The 25762-nt window shown below is 39.3% G+C and overlaps 1 pseudogene; it reads left to right on the top strand.

The window, feature by feature from the left end:
• The window catches only part of LOC121972918, a 52915-nt pseudogene that overhangs the window by 24604 nt on the left and 2549 nt on the right, over positions 1-25762 (top strand).

The raw sequence follows: 25762 nt of genomic DNA on the forward strand, positions 1-25762 counted from the left end.
TTGGGACTAGGAAAGAAGTTGTATTCTAGTTTCTATTGTCTTTTGTTATGTTAGAAGTATTTGAGATAGTACATGATATTGTGATGTGATTAGGACATAGTAGATGAATTGTGATATGGTGTGATGAGTTGTAGTATTGTTTTCTTTATTTTGGATTTATTATACTGCGTGGTTGATTGATATGTGTTCCAGCCACTTGTGGCTGAGTATATATTGCATGTATTGTTGAATATGGTCACCGTACAGGGGAGACTTTGCCGAAATTTTTCGGTAGGGTTTCCATGTGATTTTTAATCATACCGGTTAAGTAGAGTTAGTAGTTAAGTAACGGTCATCCTTAGAAAGTAGTAGTAGTAAGAAGGGTGGTCGTTACACTTTGATCCCGAGAATATGTGTGCATTTACCCAAGTCCTTCATATCGAATTGCTTGGACAACCATACCCTTACTTCTGACAACACTTTGATATTGTTTCCAACTATCAAAAAATGTCATCTAGGTATAGTACATGAAATACCACCACGTTTCCATCACACTTCTTGTATACACAAGACTTATTCGGACATTGAATAAATCTATACGACTGGATTACTTCATTAAATCGAATGTTCCAAGACCTTGAAGCTTGCTTCAGTCCATAAATAGACCAATTGAGCTTACATACTAGATGCTCTTTGCCCTTTGCAATAAACCCTTCTGGTTGCTTCATATGGATGTTTTCTTCAAGACTTCTGTTAAGGAAAGCTGTCTTGACATCCATTTGCCAAATCTCATAATCCATATGAGCAGCAAAAGATAAAAGAAAACAGATAGACTTAAGCATGATTACCGGTGAAAATGTTTCCTAATAATTGATACCATTTTTCAACAAGCCTTGCTTTGAAGGTTTCCACCTTCCCATCTGTCCCTCTTTTTCTTTTGTAGACCTATTTACTCCCAATGGCTTTTACACCATTTGGTGGTTCTACAAACTCCCAGACTTTGTTAGAATCTATAGATTCTATTTCTGAATTTATTGCTCTTTGCGAAGATACTATATCTTTATCTTGGAGTACTTCATCATATGTTCGGGGATTAGGTTCATGTTTACCTGGGACCATGTCCGACGACTCTCCCAAAAACATGAATCTTTTAGGTTGCCTAACAACCCTCCCACTACGACGAGGCACTGTCTGTTGTTGTGTATCATTTGTGATACGTGTTGCAGTTTCTTGTGATATTTCATCTTACACTGTTGGTACTAAAGTAGGTGTGTCCTCTCGCATTTCTTCTAGAATAATTTCACTCATGGGTTTATGGTTCATTACATAATCTTCCTCTAAAAATCGAGCATTTGTGCTAACAATGATCTTTTGATTTTTAGGATTATAAAACAAACCACCTTTCGTTCCCTTAGGATATCCTACAAACAGACAAACTTCTGTACGTGATTCCAACTTGTCAGTATCTCCCTTCAGCACATGTGCTGGACTACCCCATATCCAAATATGACTCAGACTAGGCTTACGCCCATTCCACAATTCCATGGGAGTAAAGGGTACTAATTTAGAAGGTACCATATTCAGAACGTAAACTGTTGTTTCCAGAGCATATCCCCAAAATGAATTTGGTAATTATGAATAACTCATCATCGATCTAACCATTTCCATAAGAATCCTATTCCTTCGTTCTGCCACACCATTCTGTTGGGGTGTACCAGATGCAGACAATTGGGATTGAATCCCAACCTCTGATAAGTGAGGTATTTGCCACCACGATCAGAGCGTAGTGTCTTGATACTTTTATCATGATGTTTCTCCACATCAGCCTTGTATTCTTTGAACTTATCAAAGCATTCAGACTTGCGGCACATTAGATAAATGTATCCATATCTCGAATAGTCATCTATAAAAGAAACAAAATATTCGAAACCACCTCTTGCCTAGATAGTTATAGGACCACACAAATCAGAATGAACAAGTTCCAATATATCTTTGGCTCTATACCCCTTGGCCTTAAAATGTCTCTTGGTCATTTTTCCTTCCAAGCAAGATTCGCAAGTTGGAAAGTTTTCCAACACTAATGAACCCAAGAGTCCTTTGAATCCTACTCAAGTTAATATAATCAAGCCTTAGATGCCAAAGATACGTTTGGTTCATTTCTGAAGGTTCCTTTCTCTTATTAGAATTAGAAGATGTGTTATTAATTTCCATTTGTTGCATCGTGGGAGTTATTGTATTTAGAGTATACAAATTGCTAACTAACGTACCAGAATAGATAGCTTCCCTATTTTTCTTGATAACACATTTGTTATCAAAATAGACAGAATATCCATTTTGTATTGTTTAGAAACTGAAATCAAGTTCTTTCTAAAACTTGGTACGTAAGACAATTTCTCAAAATCAATATTTTATTCCTATAAACATCTCCCACTGCAACAGCTGCTACTTTTGTAGCATTGCCCATCTAAATAGTGATTTCTCCTTCGTGTAGTTGTCAGGTTTCCTGGAACCCTTGCAAAGATTTGTAGACATGATTAGTGGTTCTCATATTTACATGCCAGGTACCGGTAGATAACACCACGAAACATGTTCTAACTACTCGAGAAAAAGATATACCTATATTGTTCTCTTCCTACGAGGACAACCCGCCTACAAATGTCCAGACTACTTGCAAATGAAGCATTTACCTTTTGGCTTCTTCATTCCTACTTTTAGTCCAGTACCTAGAGATCATACAGTCTTGCCTGTCACCCGATTCTAATGTCCGAAGAGTTCCTTGAGATTATATATCATGTCATGGCCAGTAGACATGGTATGATGCTGATGTTGCAGCACATTTGATATAAAAGCCAAATGTAACTCCACGCCATCTCATCTGCCTTGACTCATTTCTTATGATACTCAATCTCCTCTTCACTGGAATCAATATTAGGCACATTAGGGCAGACCTCTATCAGTACAAACTTATAGCCTTCAGCAGTTAGGACAATGTCCATGTTTCTTTTTCAATCTATGTAATTGGGACCATTGGGACCAGTAAGTTTGTTCTCTTTCAATATAATAGCCAGTGGGTTGAAAACCATCCTAAGAATCACAAAATAAACTTTTGGTCAAGACTCTAAATTTAGAATAATACTGATTCCTCAAATAATATTATTTAAATTTACCAACACCTCAAAACACCGTGCATTTTGCATGCCACGTTAGTCTTGACGTATACAAAATCAAACATTTGTAAGAGGAGGGTTTTACCCATTAATTTTATTATCTTGTCATCCTAACTTTATGACAAATAAAATTAATAGTTGGTATTCCTTGGTCACACAAATAATAATAGTGACTCCGTTGGGGAGGATACTATTAAATGTGCCTAAGTGTATACCATTACTTGATACTTAGTCCATTAAATAGGATTGTGCCCCTTCAGATGGAGAAGATCACACACTCCTAAATAATTTCCTATAACCATCCATAAAGGAAGTTTGATCTAGTTGTTGGTTGCTACTCGGAAAACCTATAGGTTCCACTGTACAAAAATTTTGTACAAAGGTCTGAACCTTTTCCTAGCTACCATGTGTTCTTTTAAATTAAATTTTGGATCACCTGCGGAACTTAACACGTTTGATCCAAAACTTAATCTATTTGTTCTTTTAGGTTTTGACTTGGATCTCCTGCGGAACTTTACACGTTCGACCCAAGTCTCCTTAAGTTATTAATTCCATTAAATATTAATTTCCATAATTGGTTCCCAGTACTGACGTGGCGAGGCACATGGCCTTCTTGGATATGGGAGCAACCACCACCGACTAGACAAAACCTTTTATAGAAAGCTAATATTTAATTTTCTAAAATAACTTTAGGTTAACCAAAGAGAACAATCAAATCACAAGGAAAAGAAAAAACAAAAGAACACAGCATCGAAAAAACATATTCGAAATTCTAGAACGTAAGCCTCTTGTATTTGGTATTATTTCCATAAATAACTAGCATGATGCGGAAATAAAAATTACTAGTTATACCTTGTAGAAAAACCTCTTGATCTTCTACCGTATTCCTCTTCTAACCTCGGATGTTGTGTGGGCAACGATCTACCGAGATGAGAAACCACCAACCACCTTCTTCTCCTCCAAGCAAGGTTCGGCCACAAAAGGAAAACTTCACCAAGGAGAAAAACCAAAATACTAACCAAGCTCCAAGAGATGCTAGCTTTCTCTCCTTCTTCTTCTTCTTCTCCAAGTAGTATCCGGCCACCACAAGAGCTCCAAGGGAGAGAGAGAGGTTCGGCCACCACAAGAGGAAGAGAGGGAGAGGATGGCCGGCCACACCAAGGAACAAAAGAGGGAGAGAAATAATAGATGTTGTGTCTCATGAAGGCACCCTCACCCCTTCTTTTATATTCCTTGGCCTAGGCAAATTAGGAAATTTAATTACAATAAAATTTCCTCAATTTCCTTGACATGATTTAATTGAGAAAAATAAAATAAAATTTCCCCAATTAAAATCAAGTGGCCGGCCACATCAATGAAAACAAAATTGGACAAGTTTCAATCAACAATTAAAACTTCCTAATTTGTTTCCGAAATTTTAAAAAAATAAAATTTCTCTTCAAATCTCTTCATGGTTGATAAAAAGGAAATTTCTATAATTTTAATTTTACAACATGTGAATAATTTTTAAAGAGAAAATAAAATATCTCACCAATCTACAAATAAGGAAAGAGATCTAATCTCTTTCTTTAATCTTTTGTAGATCTTTTACAAGAGAGATATTTTAATTTTAATTCTCTTTAATAAATTATATCTTCCACATAATAAAAATTAAAATTAAATTTCTTTTTTAATTTAATTTGGCCGGCCCCCACTAGCTTGGGTTCAAGCTAGGGTCGGCCACCCAATCTTATACCTAGGTCGGCCCTAGCTTGGTTCCCAAGCTAGCTTGGTCGACCCCTTATTGGTGGGTATAGAAGGTGGGTATAGGTGGGTATAGTACTCTATAAATAAGAGGCTACGATAGGGACCGAGAGGTGGAATTGGTTTTGGTCTCCCGATAAAATTAAGCATCCCGTGTTCGCCCCGAACACACAACTTAATTTTATCAATAATAATTCATTCCACTAGAGAACTATTATTGAACTACCGCACCAATCCCAAATTACATTTTTTGGGCTCCTTCTTATTATGAGTGTGTTAGTCTCCCTGTGTTTAAGATATCGAATGTCCACTAATTAAGTGAGTTACTGACAACTCATTTAATTAATATCTTAGTCCAAGAGTAGTACCACTCAACCTTATCGTCATGTCGGACTAAGTCCACCTGCAGGGTTTAACCTGACAATCCTTATGAGCTTCTCTTGAGGACATTATCAACCTAGTATCTCTAAGACATAGTTTCCTTCTATAATCAACAACACACACTATAAGTGATACCATTTCCCAATTTATCGGGCTTATTGATTCATCGAACTAAATCTCACCCATTGATAAATTAAAGAAATAAATATCAAATATATGTGCTTGTTATTATATTAGGATTAAGAGCACACACTTCCATAATAACCGAGGTCTTTGTTTCTTTATAAAGTCAGTATAAAAGAAACGACCTCAAATGGTCCTACTCAATACACTCTGAGTGTACTAGTGTAATTATACAGTCAAGATAAACTGATACCTAATTACACTGCGACCTTCTAATGGTTTGTTCCTTTCCATTTTGATCACGAGCTACTGTTTATAATTTATAAGGTACTGATAACATTATCTTCTGCATGTGACACCACATACTATGTTATCTACAATATAAATTAATTGAACAACTACAACTAAATGTAGACAATTTAACCAAATGTGATTCTTTATTCATAATGAATGTTTACAAAGCTTAGGCTTTCAGTATACACTCCAACAATCTCCCACTTATACTAATGACTAAGCTGTCATATCTTCTACCATACATCTGATTCACATTCCCTCCACATGCCGATCAAAAGCTTTCGCCGGAAGGGCCTTAGTGAAAGGATCTGCCAGGTTATCTGCTGATGCAATCTTGGCGATGACAACTTCTCCTCGCTTCACGATATCTCATATCAGGTGGTACTTGCGCTCTATATGTTTACTTGCCTTATGAGCTCGTGGTTCCTTCGAGTTTGCAACTGCACCGCTATTATCACAATAAATTGTGATAATTTTGGGCAAACCAGGAATCACATCTAAGTCCATTAGAAAGTTCTTGAGCCATACTGCTTCTTTGCTGCCTCAGAGGCTGCTACATACTCAGCTTCCATGGTTGAGTCCGATACGCATTTCTGCTTAACACTCCTCCATGAAATGGCTCCACCTCCTAAAGTAAACACATAGCCTGATGTAGACTTACTATTGTCCCTATCTGATTGGAAATCTGAATCCGTGTAACCCACAGGGAGCAAATCGTCTGCTTGGTAAATTAGCATATAATCTCTAGTCCTTCTCAGGTACTTTAATATATGCTTTACCGCAGTCCAATGTCCTTGTCCAGGGTTACTCTGATATCTGCTGACCATGCCCACGGCAAAACAAATATCAGGTCTCGTACATAGCATTGCATACATAAGGCTTCCTACAGCCTAAGGAACTGCTTTCATGTCTTCTATCTCCTTTGATGTCTTCGGAGACATCTCTTTAGATAGAGCTATTCCATGCCTAAAAGGTAAGAAACCTTTCTTGGAATCCTGCATACTAAAACGAGCAAGGATTGTATCTATATATGAAGCTTGGGACAGACACAACATTCTTTTCTTGCGATCCCTTATCACTTTGATCCCAAGAATGTGTGCACACTCTCCTAAGTCCTTCATATCAAATTGTTTGGACAACCATACCCTTACATCTGATAATACCTTGACATTGTTGCCAATTAACAAAATATCATCTACGTATAGTACAAGAAATACCACCACGTTTCCGTTACACTTCTTGTATACACAAGACTCATCCGGACACTGAATAAATCCATACGACTGGATTACTTCATTAAACCGGATGTTCCAAGACCTTGAAGCTTGCTTCAGTCCATAAATGGACCGATTGAGCTTGCACACTAGATGCTGTTTGCCTTTTTCAATGAACCCTTCTGGTTGCTTCATATGAATGTTCTCTTCAAGACTTCCATTAAGGAAAGCCGTCTTGACATCCATTTGCCAAATCTCATAATCCATATGAGCAGCAATGGATAAGAGTATCCGGATAGACTTAAGCATGGCTACCGGTGAAAAGGTCTCCTCATAATCGATTCTCTCTTTCTGAGTGTACCCTTTCGCAACAAGCCTAGCTTTGAAGGTCTCTACCTTCCCGTCTGTCCCTCTTTTCCTTTTGTAGATCCACTTGCATCCAACGGCTTTTACACCATCAGGTGGTTCTACAAGCTCCCAGACTTTATTAGAGTACATAGACTCTATTTCAGAATTCATTGCCTTTTGCCAAGATGCTGCATCTATATCTTGGAGTGCTTCGTCGTATGTTCGTGGATCAGGTTCATGTTTACCCGAGATCAAGTCCGAAGACTCTCCCAAAAATATGAATCTTTCAGGCTGCCTTACAACCCTCCCACTATGACGAGGCACTGTCTGTGGTTGTGTATCATGTGTGACACGTGTTGCAGTCTCTTGTGGTACTTCATCTTGTACTGTTGGTACTGAAGTAGACATGTCCTCTCTAAGTTCTTCTAAAACAACTTTGCTACTGGGCTTGTGATCCATTATATAGTCTTCTTCTAAAAACTGGGCATTGGTGCTAACAATGACCTTCTGGTCTTTAGGACTATAAAATAAACCACCTTTCGTTCCTTTGGGATATCCTACAAACACGCGAACTTCTGTACGGGATTCTAACTTATCAGCATCTGGTTTTAGCACATGTGCTGGACTACCCCAAATCCGAATATGTCTTAGACTGGGCTTTCGCCCATTCCACAATTCTATGGGAGTAGAAGAAACTGATTTAAAAGGTACTAAGTTCAGAACGTATACTGCTGTTTCCAGAGCATATCCCCAAAACGAATTTGGTAATTCTGAATAACTCATCATTGATCTATCTCCATAAGAGTCCTATTCCTTCGTTCTGCTACACCATTCTGTTGGGGTGTTCCAGGTGCAGACAATTGGGATTGAATCCCGGCCTCTGATAAGTAATTCCTAAACTCTCCTAAGAGGTATTCGCCACCACGATCTGACCGTAGTGTCTTGATACTTTTACCTAGTCGTTTCTCCACATCAGCCTTGTATTCTTTGAACTTATCAAAGCACTCGGACTTGCGGCGCATTAGGTAAATATATCCATATCTTGAATAATCGTCTATGAAAGAGATAAAATATTCAAAACCTCCTCTTGCCTGGACAGACATAGGACCACACAAATCAGAGTGAACCAACTCTAACACTTCTTTGGCTCTATACCCCTTGGCCTTGAACGGCCTCTTGGTCATTTTATCTTCCAAGCAAGATTCACAAGTTGGAAAATTTTCCAACTCAAATGAACTCAAAAGTCCATCGGCTATAAGCCTCTGAATCCTACTTAAGTTAATATGACCAAGCCTTAGATGCCAAAGATATGCTTGGTTCATTTCCGAAGGTTCTTTTCTCTTATTAGAGTTAGAGGATGAGTTATAAATTTCCATGTTTTGCTTTGTGGAAGAAATTGGATTTAAAGTATACAAATTGCCAACTAATGCACCAGAACAGATAATCACTTTATTTCTTTTAATAACTACATTGTTACTGAAAGAAACTGAATATCCATCTAAAAAACAGTTTAGAAACTGAAATTAAATTCTTTCTAAAACTGGGTACATAAAGACAATTTCTTAAAATCAAATTTCTATTTCTACTAAAAGATAAGTAGACGTCTCCCACTGCAACAGCTGCCACCTTAGTAGCATTGCCCATGTAGACGGTAATTTCTCCTTCAGATAGTCGTCGGGTTTCCTGGAACCCCTGCAAGGAATTGCAGACATGATCAGTGGCTCCCGTATCTACACACCAGGTGCTGGTAGATAACACCGCTAAACATGTTTCAACAACTAGAGTATGAGATATACCTTTGTTTTGGTTCCTACGAGGACAGTCCGCCTTCCAATGTCCTGCCTACTTACAGATGAAGCACTTGCCCTTCGGCTTCTTCATTCCAGCTTTAAATCCCGTACTCTGAGATTTATTCACTTTCTTTGCTGAACCAGCTTGTTTCTTCTTCTTCTTTCCTTTCGGTTTAGAAGTAGAACCATTTTCAGCATAGTGAATTTGAGCATTGTGACGAAATAATCCTTCTGCTGCTTGAAGTTCTGTCAGTAGTTCCGCTAATGAATAAACCCTCTTATTCATATTATAGTTCAGGCGAAACTGCTCAAAACTTCTAGGTAGCATTTGGAGGATCATATCGATCTGGGTTTCCCCATCAATTTCTCCTCCAAGGATCTGTATCTCGTTCAGATAAGCCATCATCTTTAGGATATGATCCCTTACAGGAGTACCCTCTTGCCTAGAAGCCCTATCCTGATGACCAAAGAGTTCCTTGAGATTGTTCATAATATCATAGGCTGTTGGTAAATCTTGATGCTGATGTTGCAATACATTTGACATTGAAGCCAAAATGTAACACCGCGTCATCTCATCTGCTTTTACCCATTTCCTATGATATTCAATCTCCTCTTGGGTAGATTCACCAGTAGGTGCATCAGGGCACTGCTCAGTCAGTACAAATTTATAGCTTTCAGCAGTAAGAACAATGTCCAGGTTTCTTTTCCAATCTATGTAGTTTGGTCCAGTAAGTCTATTCTGTTGAAGTATGATGGACAGTGGGTTGAAAGACATCCTAAGAATCACAAATAACTTTTGGTCAGAACTCTAAATTTAGAATAATATTGATTCCTCAAACAATACTATTTTAAATTAACCAACATCTCAAAACACCGTGAATTTTGTATGCCACGTTAGTGTGGACGTATACAAATTCAACATTTGTAAAAGGAGGGTTTTATCCCATTAATTTTATTATCTTGTCAACCTAACTTTTTGACAAATAAAATTAATAGTTGGTATCTTTTGGTCACACAAATAATAGCAGTGACTCCGATGGGGAGGATACTATTAGATGTGTCTAAGTGTATACCATTACTTGACACTAAGTCCATTAATAAGATTATGCCCCTTCCGTTGGGGAAGATCACACGCTCTTAATTAACTTCCTATAGTCATCCAAAAATGGAAGTCTGTTCTAGTGATCCACAAACAAGCTCATCCGTTATGGAGGAAGGCACTCAGAGCCAACGCGCAAGCTTGTTTGCATCACTTACAAACCAGTAATGGAGACCATGGGATTTATTTAAAAATCCCTCTCCCACTTAGTTATTTATAAATGAGGAATTTTAACTATGCTAGCCTACTAAAACTTGTAAACTAACATGCACACACAGCATAATATAAAAGCAATAAATAGAAAATTTAATTTTCAACTATTATGGCTTTTATCTCTAATTGTCCTCCGTGTGTTGTCATCCCAAGCTGCTGCCATATTTGGCCACCGCCACCGGATCTAGCTGTCGCATCCATCTTGCTCCTAGTTCCGCTGCGCCTCTGGTCCTTAGAAGGTTCCACGCTTTGCAAGATTCGATCCGCGACATAAATAGAATTTTATATTTTGATCCTATATTCCATAAAAGGAATGTACATGTATCTAGATCAAAAATAAAATCCTAATAAAACTAAATACAGCTCCTGCTGTATTTTAATACAATCATGCACACACAGATAAATGCCCTTGACATGTCCAAGGGTCCAATCACACACATAATAACTAAAAGCCATAATAGTTGGATCCTGCATCCACAAAGTTAGCACATCCTACTATTAACCTGCCTAAATTATGTATGACATGTGCATAATTAAACTAAATACCAAATACACAGAGGCAAAACCCTAGCTCTGATACCAATTGTTGGTTGCTACTCGGAAAACCTATAGGTTCCACTGTACAAAGTTTTGTACAAAGGTATGAACCTTTTTCCTAGCTACCATGTGTTCTTTTAAATTAAATTTTGGATCGCCTGCAGAACTTAACACGTTTGATCCAAAACTTAATCTATTTGTTCTTTTAGGTTTTGACTTGGATATCCTGCGGAACTTAACACGTTCGACCCAAGTCTCCTTAAGTTATTAATTCCATTAAATATTAATTTCCATAATTGATTCCCAGTACTGACGTGGCGAGGCACATGGTCTTCTTGGATATGGGAGCAACCACCACCGACTAGAAAAAACCTTATATAGAAAGCTAATATTTAATTTCCTAAAATAACTTTAGGTTAACCAAAGAGAACAATCAAATCACAAGGAAAAGAAAATACAAAAGAACACAACATCGAAAAACATATTTGAAATTCTAGAACGTAAGCCTCTTGTATTTGGTATTATTTCCATAAATAACTAGCATGATGCGGAAAGAAAAATTACTAGTTATACCTTGTAGAAAAACCTCTTGATCTTCTACCGTATTCCTCTTCTAACCTCGGATGTTGTGTGGGCAACGATCTACCGAGATGAGAAACCACCAACCACCTTCTTCTCCTCCAAGCAAGGTTCGGCCACAAAAGGAAAACTTCACCAAGGAGAAAAACCAAAATACTAACCAAGCTCCAAGAGATGCTAGCTTTCTCTCCTTCTTCTTCTTCTTCTCCAAGTAGTATCCGGCCACCACAAGAGCTCCAAGGGAGAGAGAGAGAGGTTCGGCCACCACAAGAGGAAGAGAGGGAGAGGATGGTCGGCCACACCAAGGAACAAAAGAGGGAGAGAAATAATAGATATTGTGTCTCATGAAGGCACCCTCACCCCTTCTTTTATATTCCTTGGCCTAGGCAAATTAGGAAATTTAATTACAATAAAATTTCCTCAATTTCCTTGACATGATTTAATTGAGAAAAATAAAATAAAATTTCCCCAATTAAAATCAAGTGGCCGGCCACATCAATGAAAACAAAATTGGACAAGTTTCAATCAACAATTAAAACTTCCTAATTTGTTTCTGAAAATTTAAAAAAATAAAATTTCTCTTCAAATCTCTTCATGGTTGATAAAAAGGAAATTTCTATAATTTTAATTTTACAACATGTGAATAATTTTTAAAGAGAAAATAAAATATCTCACCAATCTACAAATAAGGAAAGAGATCTAATCTCTTTCTTTAATCTTTTGTAGATCTTTTACAAGAGAGATATTTTAATTTTAATTCTCTTTAATAAATTATATCTTCCACATAATAAAAATTAAAATTAAATTTCTTTTTTAATTTAATTTGGCCGGCCCCCACTAGCTTGGGTTCAAGCTAGGGTCGGCCACCCAATCTTATACCTAGGTCGGCCCTAGCTTGGTTCCCAAGCTAGCTTGGCCGGCCCCTTATTGGTGGGTATAGAAGGTGGGTATAGGTGGGTATAGTACTCTATAAATAAGAGGCTACGATAGGGACCGAGAGGAGGAATTGGTTTTGGTCTCCCGATAAAATTAAGCATCCCGTGTTCGCCCCGAACACACAACTTAATTTTATCAATAATAATTCATTCCACTAGAGAACTATTATTGAACTACCGCACCAATCTCAAATTACATTTTTTGGGCTCCTTCTTATTATGAGTGTGTTAGTCTCCCTGTGTTTAAGATATCGAATGTCCACTAATTAAGTGAGTTACTGACAACTCATTTAATTAATATCTTAGTCCAAGAGTAGTACCACTCAACCTTATCGTCATGTCGGACTAAGTCCACCTGCAGGGTTTAACATGACAATCCTTATGAGCTCCTCTTGAGGACATTATCAACCTAGTATCTCTAGGACACAGTTTCCTTCTATAATCAACAACACACACTATAAGTGATACCATTTCCCAATTTATCGGGTTTATTGATTCATCGAACTAAATCTCACCCATTGATAAATTAAAGAAATAAATATCAAATATATGTGCTTGTTATTATATTAGGATTAAGAGCACACACTTCCATAATAACTGAGGTCTTTGTTTCTTTATAAAGTCAGTATAAAAGAAACGACCTCAAATGGTCCTACTCAATACACTCTGAGTGTACTAGTGTAATTATACAGTCAAAATAAACTGATACCTAATTACACTACGACCTTCTAATGGTTTGCTCCTTTCCATTTTGATCGCGAGCTACTGTTTATAATTTATAAGGTACTGATAACATTATCTTTTGCATGTGACACCACATACTATGTTATCTACAATATAAATTAATTGAACAACTACAACTAAATGTAGACAATTTAACCAAATGTGATTCTTTATTCATAATGAATGTTTACAAAGCTTAGGCTTTCAGTATACACTCCAACACTAGTGATCCGCAAACAAACTCATCCGTTGTGGAGGGAGGCGCTTAGAGCCAACACGTAAGTTTGTTGCATCACTTACAAACCAGTAATGGAGACCGTGAAATTTATTTACTAATCCCTCTCCCACTTAGTTATTTAAGGTGCGGAATTTTAACCATGCACACACACATCACAGCAAATAAAGCAATAAATATGGGAAATAATTTTCCAACTATTATGGCCTTTTCCATCACTGTCCTCCGTGTGTTGTCAACCCTAGGTGCTGCCATCTTTAGCCACCGCAATCGAGTCTAGTCGCCGCATCTATCTTGCTTCTTTTTTCGTTGCGCCTCTGGTCCTCAAATAGTACCACACCTCGCAAGGATATGATCCACGACAAAAATAGAATTTTACATATATCGATCCTATATTCCACAAAGGAATGTACATGTAATTTAGATCGAAACAAAAATGTAAAATCCTAAAACTTATACAACTCCTGATGTATTTAATACATACAATCATGCACACACATAAAACGTCCTTGACATGTCCAAGGGTCCAATCACACACAATATCTATAAGCCATAATAGTTGGAGCCTGCAACCACAGAGTTAGCACATCCTACTATTATCCTGCCTAAATTATGTATGATATGTGCATAATTAAACTGAAAACCAAACACACAGAGGCAAACCCTAGCTCTGATACCAATTGTTGGTTGCTACTGGGAATATCGTACCAGTTCCCCTGTACAAAAATTTTGTACAAATCCTGAACCATTCCTAACAACCTATTGTGTTCTTTAGAAATTTAATTTGGAATCGCAAATGGAACTTAACATTATTGATTCCAAATTCAACTTATCTGTTCTTAGTAGTTTAGACTTGGATCGCAAACGATGCTTAACATTATTGATCCAAATCCACCCATGTTACAAATTTAATCAAATATTAATTTTAGAGATTGACTTCCAGGTTAAACATGGTGAGGCACCAGACCTTCTTGGGTATGGGAGCATCCACCACTTCCTAGACAAAGCCTTTCAACGAAATTTAATATTTAATTTCCTTATAGTAACCCTAGGTTTAACCAAAAAGAACAATCAAATCACAAATTCGAAAAACAAAAGAAACACAAAATCAAAAATATAAATTCGATAACCTAGATTCATTAGCCTTTTGTGTTTGGTATTTCAAGATCTAAATAAAAGGATGAACTAGTTATGATGCGGGAACTAATAGCTAGTTATACATTTTATAGCTTATAGACCTCACGATCTTTTATCGTATTCCTCTTCTTATCTCGGACGTCGTGTGGGCAATGATCTACCGAGACGAGAATCCACCCAAGCTTCCTTCTTCTCCAAGCAAGTTTCGGCCACAATAAGAACTTCAAGAGAAGATGAGGTTCGGCCACCACCACCAAGTTCTAAGGGATGCTAGAAACAAAGCCTCCTTTCTCTACTTCTTCTCCAAGAAAAATTCGGCCACCAAGGACTCCCCAAGAGTTGATGCCGCCGGCCACCAAAGAAGAAGAAAAGGAGATGAAGAAGGATAAGGGTCGGCCACCACCAAGGAGAAGAGGAATAATAGAAGTATTGTTATGAGGTGAGGCACCTCTACCCTCTCTTTTATATTCCTTGGTCTTGGCAAATAAGGAAAGTTTTAATAAAAACTTCCTTATTTTCCTTGCCATTGAAAAGGAAAATTTAACTAATTAAAAATCCTTTTCTCTATTAATGTGGCCAGCCATATCTAATCCTCCAAGGAAGGAAAGTTTTAAATACAAAATTAAAATATCCTAATTTATTTCCAGAAATTTTTAAATAAAAATTTCTCTTTCAAAAATTTCCTTCATGGTTGGTTATAAAAGGAAAATTTTATAAATTAAAATCTTTCTATTAAAACATGTGGATGATTACAAAAAGGAAAGTTTTCTCAAAATTAAAATCTTCCTTTCAATCTACAAATAAGGAAAGATATCAAATCTTTTCTCTTTTTGTAGAAACTATAAAAGGAAAGATTTAATTTTAAAACTCTCTTTTTAAAATCATGAGGATGGTTATAAAAAGGAAAGTTTTATCAAAAATTAAAATCTTCCTTTTAACTACAAATAAGGAAAGATATCAAACATTTCTCTTAATCTTTTATAGGAAACTATAAAAGGAAATATTTAAATTTTAAACTTTCTTTTAAAATCATGGCTTCCACATAAGAAAAGATTTTTTAAAAAATAAAATCCTTTTATTTTAATGTGGCCGGCCACACCAAGCTTGGGTTCAAGATAGGGTCGGCCACCTCTTTAAACCATCTCACCTTGGTTTGGCCGGCCCTAGCTTGGGCTCCAAGCTAGGCTTAGCCAACCACCTTAAGGTGGGTAAGAAGGTGGGTATGGGTGGGTATAACACTTTATAAATAAGAGGTTACGACAAGGACCGAGAGGAATAATTGGTTTTGGTCTTCCGATGAACTTGAGCTTCCCGTGTTCGCCCCGAACACCCAACTCGAGTTCATCAATAATATCTTATTCCACTAAAGAGTTATTATTGAACTACCGCACCAATCCTATATTATTATATGGTCTCCTTCTTATCATGAGTGTGTTAGTCTCCCTGTGTTTAAAATATAGAATGTCCACTAATTAAATTGGTTACTGACAAACTTAATTAATATCTAGCTCCAAGAGTAGTACCACTCAACTTCATCATCATGTCGGACTAAGTCCACCTGTAGGGTTTACATGGCAATCCTTATGAGCTCCTCTTGGGGACATTATCAACCTAGATTACTAGGACACAGTTTCATTCTATAATCAACAACACACCGTATAAATAATATCATTTCTCAACTTATCAGGCCTATTGATTTATCAAACTAAATCGCACCCTTTGATAAAATAAAAAAATGAATATTGAGTATATGTGCTTGTTATTATATCATGATTAAGAGCACACACTTCTATAATAACAAAGGTCTTGTTCTTTTATGCAGTCAATATAAAAAGAACTTACCTTAAATGGTCCTCCTCAATACACTTAGAGTGTACTAGTGTAATTTTATAGTTAAAATAAACTAATACCAAATTACACTACAACTATTCCAATGGTTTGTTCCTTTCCATCTTAGTCGTGAGCAACTTTTTATAACTTATAAGGAACTGATAACATGATCTTCTGTGTGTGACACCACACACCATGTTATCTACAATATAAATTAATTGAACAACTACACTTAGTATATAAATATAAACATTTGACCAATGTGATTCTTTATTTCAAAAATAAATATTTACAAAAAGCTAGGCTTTTAGTATACACTCTAACACTTTCTCCCTATGAGTTCCCGGGTGATGACATTCCCTTCATCTCTAGCTCCGCCCTCCTTGCTCTCGAGGCCCTCATTGCCAACCCCAATATCAAGCGCGGCGAGAACAACTAGGTTGACAAGATCATTGAACTCATGGACGCTGTGGACAACTGCATCCCCATTTGGCAACGACAAACTGACCTCCCATTCCTCCTTGCCATAGAAGATAGATTCTCCATTACTAGCCATGCCACCGTGGGACTGTTGCCATTAGCCGAATTGAGCATGTCATGGTAAAGGTTGGTGATACTGTCGAGATTGTTGGCCTTAAGAACTTGGGAGATGCGAACCACCACGGTTATAGGCGTCGAGATGTTCCAAAAGATTCTTGATGATGCGATGGCTGGAGATAATTGTTGGGTTTGGAGCGCAGTAGAAGATATATATTGAATCATGGATCTCTTCATGGTACATATAGTTTTACTTAAAATAACATAAAAACATACCTCGAGTCCTTGATAGGTGTGAATGATATCACAGATAGATAAAAGCCCCACGTGTGACTCCTCTATCAGTATCCACGCGCACTAGATCACAAACTTGACAAAGCCTTGGAAGCACTATCGATCTCTTCCGATGGAAGAAAGCAAAAAAGAAGGTGATGAGAGAGAAATCGAGAGAAGGAATTCTTTTCTTGAATCTTTCCAAGGATGGCTACTTATAGCCTCCAAGGAATACAAAAAGGTAAGGTCTCCATTAATTCTTCATTTATGATCTCTATTAATTAGGAAGATGAAGAGTTATAGCCTCCATAAGTTCTTTATTTATGGCCTTCATTATGATGACTTTTCAACTTATCCATTAATCATCATTATGATGACTTTTCGAATTCTCCATTAATCATTATGGTTATGATTATTCGAATTCTCTCTTTTTGTATCAAATAAATCCATATTTGATCTTAATCTCGATTAGCTTCCGATATTTTAGAATTAATTAATGATCCAATTAATTCTTATTCTGAAATAATCAATTGATTAATTTTAGTATCCACTAAAATAATCAATTATAAATAATGTTTATGTCTACGTATTATGCGTGCGACCCTCTATGTTTTATACACGAATGTAGTGTAAATCCATACACATACTAATGTAACTGTCTAACAATAGTTTTTAGCCACCCAACGTGATAAAATTAATATCAGTCATAAACTATAAACCACCATGAACCGATTACTGTATAATTCAATCTATTCATCTAAGCCTACATCCTAATTAATTCGGTACATTATGCATCATTACCAAATTAATTATTTTACTTAATTTCTAAGATATAATAGACTCCTCTTGAATGATAAATTATTCCTCTCATGGTCATGGATTTCAAGTCACTAATATCTCTATCAAGCGGTTAGGATGTCAACTCCTAATCTAAGAGAGCGATGAATCCTTTATTGACTCAACACTATTTTCTCTACGTTTTGTCATACACCTAACTACTGTATTAATCATAATCCGATTAAAGACGGCTTTTAACAGTGTCAATGCACATAACTCCACGCATAAAATAAATGAAGGATTCAAGTCAAAAGATCAGTTACACTCATTTATAAAAGGAAAAACCAATGATGCTTAATATGTAATTTTATCTTAAGCGGGTCATGTCCAGTCTACCTCTAAACTCAAGGCACCCCGAAGTACAACTTGGATATTGTAACGACCCAACTACTGGGTACTAAGCTGTGAGCCGGACCGCTACATTAACTACTGAAGCTACTGTGTCGTACTGTGCGGAAAACTGGGTAAAATAAAATTTTCACTAACTGACTCTGTTGATCTGACAACTGATACACCCATGCTGTTATAAGGAAGGATTCAAGCCCTTCTCCGGTTGGTGTACATGTGCTAAGGAGGATACTCGACCTCCCATCTGAGCTAGGAACTCAATCTAACTTCCCAGCTAGCTATTGATCGATCCACGGATCGATCAAACTTGTTGCGATTCTGTGCCCTGTTGAATCGGTCTGCGGACCGATCCAGCAGAGGCTGGATCGGTCGGCATGACCGATCCAGGTGTGTCTGGATCGGTCTGCAGACCGATCCAGGCACCTGGAGACGCTGGGATGCCTTCTGTTCGATGCTGGATCGGTCGAACGACCGATAGCATACTGTATGCCTCTGGATCGGTCGGCTGACCGATCCAGGATCCTGATACTGCAACGGATCGGTCGGCAGACCGATCAAACTCTGATATGAAATCAGAGTTCCTGATTTCAGAACTTTCAGGCACTGGAACGTGCCACAACTCACAGACATATGTTCTAGATGCATGAAAAACATTCTAACATTAACCTACATGCATCCTAAACTGGACAAACTGAATAGTGCATAGTTTTACTGGATTAAAACATTTAACAAGCTAAGGACTAAACCATAAGTAAACTAACAACGTAAATGCTAGAATTAAGCTGTTTAGACCCTTAGGATCTTTATTCCAAACCCCTTGCACACACACACCTCCATAGCATTGTCCTCCAGCCTCTGCTAGTCCACTTTTCTTTTACCTGTATCTCCAGTATAAGAAAAGTAGTACCTGTAAGCTAAAGAGCTTAGTAAGAAACCATCTACCTCACAAAAACATGCAACGATGCGATTATGTTTTTAAAACATGTTGTTTGAAAACTGAACTGAGCATGGCAACATGGCATGGCATACAAACATGTACTGAACTGTTCATGGCATACAAACAAGCTGAGCATAACATACTATATCTGAAACTAAGCATGAATACTGAACTGATCATACATATACATCTAACTGGTCATGAACTCAAATCATGAAACTTAACTGAGATAATTAACTGAAACTAAACTAAGTTAGTGTTTCCATCACTGATTACATATTTGGAAAACTATATATAATAATAGATGAAAATACTAAACATGTTGCTGGGGCCCTGGCAACTGTACTTACTGTGCGCGCATCCCTACGAGACCCGAGATTGCAAGTTCCGAATCCAGCAGACTGTGAGAGTCCAGCCCATGGATATCTGATCCAAGTACAGTGCCAACTGAATAAAAGTAAAATACTGAATACTGTTTTATTTTACTTTGCTGTTCTAGGTTATCTGCACCTAGAGCTAGGTTATCTGAACCTAGAGGCTACTGTGGGAGCCCACCCAATGGATATCTGATCCATATAGCTGTAATAACTGATAATAAACTGAGTAAAATGTTTCTAATACGTTTTACATGCTGTTAGGACGCCTACTGGTGCATCCTTCTGAACTAGGCATTCTACCGAATGCTTGGTGTGCACTGAGAGCACACCCTATAACTGAAAACTGTAAAACTACTAAACTAACGCCAAAACTAACAAGCGAGAGCAATTATACTGCAGGTGAGGGGTTTCTTACCTCAATCGCAAGGTTTTCTTACGATTCTAACCGCTAGGTTTTCCGGAAAACTGCTCCGTTCGACGAACCGCTTATGTCCTCGCGTTCCTCTCGTGGAGAAGACCCTTTTTCGTGTTGGAGTCATCGCCGGAAGATGTTCCCTTGACCCTTGGCTTGGTGTGCCGTGCGTGAGGAAGAGGGGAAGAAGCGGCGGTGAGGTTTCGGTGGTGAGGGTTGAGAGATTGCCGAACCCAAAAATAAACCAAAACCCACTTAAGTTTATATTTATATTAAGTGGGTAACTAGGCCCAAAACAAATATAAATATAAATGTTTCCCTTCTCTTTCAGCATGGCCCTGCTGGATTCAACTGGTTACTAGCATTATCCCTTAACCCATAGGTCTCGGGTTCGATCCCCGCCTAAGCTATTTTGCGACTTATTTGTTTTTGCTACTTCCGGTACTCCAAAAATTATGTAAAAATATCCTAAAAATCTAGAGAAATCGTAGGATATTTCTAAAATAAATTCAGGAATTTTTCGGGCTTTACAATCCCCCATACCTTATAAAAAGTTCGTCCCCGAACTTAAAACAATTCTGGGTACTTCTGTCTCATGTTGGCCTCTGTCTCCCAAGTCGCCTCTGCTGCTGTATGATTTTGCCAGCTGACTTTGACTAATGGTACTTCCTTGTTCCGTAATTTCTTTACTGCTCGGTCTATTATCTGAATTGGCCGACTGTCATAGCTGAGATCATCACGGACCTGTACCAACTGGGGCTCAATCACCTTGGTGGCGTCTGGAATATGCTTCTTCAGCATGGAGACATGAAATACGTTGTGGACAGCTGACATCTCCTGAGGTAGCTCTAGCTCATATGCTACCTTGCCCACTCTCTTCGTGATAAGGTATGGTCCCACATATCTGGGAGCTAGCTTGCCCTTCTTCCCAAAGCGCATGACTCCCTTCATGGGAGCTACTCTGAGGAAAACTGTATCCCCAACTGAAAACTCTAGGGGTCTGCGTCGTGTATCAGCATAGCTCTTCTGACGGCTCTGTGCTGTCTCTATCCTCTGGCGAATCTGTTGTATGGCTGCTGTGGTATCTGCTACTAGATCTGTCTGAAGCTCTAGTTCCTTCTATTCACCACTCTCATACCAGCAGATTGGTGATCTGCACCTCCGCCCATAGAGTGCCTCATAAGGTGCCATGCCGATAGTGGCCTGATAACTGTTGTTGTATGCAAATTCTGCTAGACTCAGATATTTGCACCAACTTCCCTTGAAATCTAGGGCACAAGCCCGGAGCATATCTTCGAGTACCTGATTTACTCGCTCCGTCTGACCATCTGTCTGAGGATGGAAGGCTGTGTTGAATTTTAACTGGGTGCCCATAGCTGTCTGTACACACTTCCAGAAGTGTGATGTAAATCTGTTGTCTCTGTCTGATATAATGGTTCGTGGGACTCCATGCAGCCTGACAATCTCCTTGAGATACAACTGAGCTAGCTGCTCCATGGAATAGGATATTCTGATAGCTAAAAAGTGGGCTGATTTAGTCAACCTGTCGACTATTACCCAGATAGCATCAAAACCATTCGTGGTTCTGGGTAATCCCACTATGAAGTCCATAGAGATATCCTCCCACTTCTATTCTGGAATCTGGATCGGCTGCAGAACTCCTCCTGATCGATGATGTTCTGCCTTAACCCTCTGACAGGTTAGACAGATGCTGACGTATCTGGCGATATCTCGCTTCATCCCAGGCCACCAAAATCGTTTCTTTAGATCCTGATACATTTTGGTGGAACCAGGATGCATCGCATAGGGAGTCCTGTGAGCCTCATCTAGAATCTGTTTTCGTAGTTCCTCCTGATCTGGAACACAAAGTCTGTCACCACAGTACACTACCCCACTGGCGGACACCCTGAACTCTCCACTTTCTGATTCTGCTAATTTTCTGGATTTCAGGATCCTGCTTCTGAGCTGTCTGAATATCATCAAGCAAGGTAGATGCTAATGACATAGTGGAAAGCTGCCCGACTATAAGCTCGAGACTAAAATTTGTAATCTCCTTCCTTAGGGGTGGTGACATAGCTGCTAAAGATAATAAGGCAGTGTTGGACTTCCTGCTGAGTGCGTCTGCTATCTTATTATCTTTCCCTGGATGGTAGAGGATATCTATGTCATAATCCTTGACCAGCTCTAACCATCTGCGCTGTCGCATATTCAGATCCTTTTGAGTAAAGAAATACTTCAGACTTTGATGATCTGTATACACTCTGCACTGAGCTCCGTACAAATAATGTCTCCAAATCTTGAGAGCGAACACCACTGCTGCAAGCTCAAGGTCGTGAGTAGGATAGTTCCTCTCATAATTCTTGAGTTGTCTGGAGGCATAGGCGATCACCTTGCCCTGCTGCATCAGTACTGCTCCTAATCCCAATTTAGAGGCGTCACTGTAGATGTCGAAGCTGTCTGTGTTTTCTGGTATAGCTAAAATAGGAGCACTGGTCAATCTCCATTTTAGTTCGCTGAAGCTGTTCTCGCAGTCCTCTGTCCACTGAAATTTCTTGTTCTTCCTGGTGAGAGCTGTCAGTGGGGAGGCTATCCTGGAGAAGTCCTCTACGAATTTCCTGTAGTAGCCTGCTAATCCCAGAAAGCTTCTGATTTCACTGGCGTTCCTGGGTCTCTTCCAGTTACTTACTGCTTCTATCTTGCTGGGATCTACCATAACACCATCCTTGGAGATGATGTGACCGAGAAAGGCTACCTGGTCTAGCCAAAATTCACATTTCGTGAATTTGGCGTACAGCTGGTTCCGCTGAAGGATCTGCAAAATTGTCTTCAAATGCTCTGCATGGTCCTCCTGAGTGCCTGAATAGATAAGAATGTCATCGATGAACATGATGACAAACTTGTCTAAGTATTCTCTGAATACTCTGTTCATGAGATCCATGAAAGTAGCTGGAGCATTTGTCACGCCAAAAGGCATGACTACGAACTCATAATGTCCGTATCTGGTCCTGAAAGCTGTTTTAGGTATATCACCTTTCTTGACTCTAACCTGGTGATATCCTGATCTGAGGTCAATTTTAGAGAACACTGTGGCTCCCTTTAGCTGATCAAACAGGTCATCTATCCTGGGGAGAGGGTACCTGTTTTTAATTGTGACCTGGTTCAAGGCACGGTAGTCTATGCATAGGCGCATGCTTCCATCCTTCTTCTTCACGAACAACACAGGTGCTCCCCATGGTGAGTGACTAGGGCGTATGAAACCCTTGTCAAGAAGCTCCTGTAATTGCTCCTGAAGTTCCTTCAGTTCTGCTGGAGCCATGCGGTACGGTGCCTTGGAAATTGGATTTGTGCCGGGAATGAGCTCTATCTCAAATTCAATCTCCCTGTCTGGTGCTAAGCCTGGTAGCTCTTCAGGGAAGACTGCTGGGTAGTCACAAACGACTCGAACCTCTGATAGCTGTTGGTTCTTGTCCTGGCTGGTGTTGACTACATTTGCTAAAAATCCCATGCATCCTGAATCCAATAGCTGCTGTGCTTTCAATGCTGAGAGAAACTTCCTGGCTTTTCTCTTTGGTTTTCCTATGTACTCAAACTGTACTCCTTCTTCAGGTTGGAATATGACCTTTTGTTTACGGCACTCTATAGAAGCGCCGTATCTGATCAGAAAATCCATTCCAAAGATGACATCGTAGTCAGTCATTTCTAGCACTATCAGATCACCAAAAAGTTCTCTGTCTGCTATAATGACTGGCACTGCTCTGAGCCAGTGTGTAGATGCCATAATGTCTCCTGAGGGTAGTGTTGTCAGAAACTGACTATTGAGTACCTCTGGAGGTGTTGCTAATTTCTCGGCAAACGCCCTGGATACATAAGAGTGGGTTGCCCCAGTATCGAATAAGACAGTTGCATTATGCTGTAAAATACTGATCTGACCTGTGACAACTGTCGAGGCATTTGCTACGTCCTCTCTGGTCAGTGAGAAAATCCTGGCATTCATGTTAGCTGTGGGGGCTTCTAATCTGCCCTGACTGATCTGTGGACCATCTAAGGCAGCATACATCTGGTGTAGCTGCGCTGGCTGAGCTCCATACTGTATCGGCTGAGGTTGAGGAAGACTGTTCTTGTTCGGGCACTGCTTAGCCATGTGCCCTTCCTGTCCACATTCAAAACAACCTCGCGTACCCTTGCGGCAAACTCCTGGATGGTGTTTCCCACAAGTAGCACACTTGGGATGTCTGGAATGTTTTCCAGCTGGTCCTCCTTTTGGGTCACCGCTTGCCTTGCGTTTCCCTTCCGATTGAAGCTATGTCCTGTTGTTTCACTGAGTACCGAGCCACTTGTCCCTTGGGCTGTGGAAACCTCGTCACTGGGTGATCTTTGTCTTGATAGTGCTCGTGATCGAGCACTACTCACTAGCTCCTCCGTGGTTTGTGGCCTATGAACGCCACCACCACATTCATTGCGATCTATGGTCCGAGCATCTTCAGCATCAACCGTACTCGTTCTTTCTCTGTGCTGACTAGTTCCGGACACAGACGAGCCAACTGTTGAATTTCTTCACGGCTTCAACCGATAGGTTGCCCTGACGTTGAACTCGTCATAGTGTCGGTTCGTGACTTGCATGTGAAAGAATTCCTCGAAGAATTCTTTCTCGGAGTTGGCCCATGCCATCTGGTTTACTGGCCACTTCGATTTAATCCGCTCCCACCACATGCTCCTGTCAAGCAGAAGGAGGCACACTTCACCTTTCGTGCTCGGCCGCCTAGAAGCTCCATCGTGCTTTCCAGTGTTTTAAACCATGCCAGAGCATTCCATGGTTCATTGGTGCCCGAGAAGTTCTCGGGCTTAATTCTCTGCCACTGGATAAGGTAAGCTTCTCTCTTAGCCCCTGCTACTGGGGCTACTGGTACTGCAGGCTGAGCTGGTACAACCTCTGTGATTACTGGAGTCGTGAGGTTCGGTACTGGAGTGACTGGGGGAGTAGTCTGCTGGTTAGCCTTTAAGGAGGCTATCTCCTGCTGCTGTTCAGCTAACTGCTGCTGTAGCTGAGCCACTAGTGCTGTAAGGTCTGGGGGAGGCACTGAACTACCTGCCTCATGCTAGTGCTCAGCCCCTGATGCTTTCTTAGTTAGACGTCCTCGTACCATTTTCTAAGTAGCAGAGAACACATATATATAACTAGGCTATCATGTTATAGTTAACTACTGATAACATGTTAAATACTTTCACTGTAAACATGAATTAATTAACTACCAACATGAGAGCAAACATGAAAGCACATATAACTGATATCAAAGCTGAAAATAAAACTGGGTGAGAGATGTTCTTACTTGGAAGCTGTAGGCACAATGCTGATGTGTGTGTAGGAAGTATGGAACACTGCTCTGATACCACTCTGTAATGACCCAACTCCTGGGTACTAAGCTGTGAGCCGGACCGCTACATTAACTACTGAAGCTACTGTGTCGTACTGTGCGGAAAACTGGATAAAATAAAATTTTCACTAACTGACTCTGTTGATCTGACAACTGATACACCCATGCTGTTATAAGGAAGGATTCAAGCCCCTCTCCGGTTGGTGTACATGTGCTAAGGAGGATACTCGACCTCCCATCTGAGCTAGGAACTCAATCTAACTTCCCAGCTAGCTATTGATTGATCCACGGATTGATCAAACTTGCTGCGATTCTGTGCCCTGCTGGATCGGTCTGAGGACC

The sequence above is a fragment of the Zingiber officinale genome, chromosome 4A, assembly GCF_018446385.1.
Source record: "Zingiber officinale cultivar Zhangliang chromosome 4A, Zo_v1.1, whole genome shotgun sequence".
Lineage (NCBI taxonomy): Eukaryota > Viridiplantae > Streptophyta > Magnoliopsida > Zingiberales > Zingiberaceae > Zingiber > Zingiber officinale.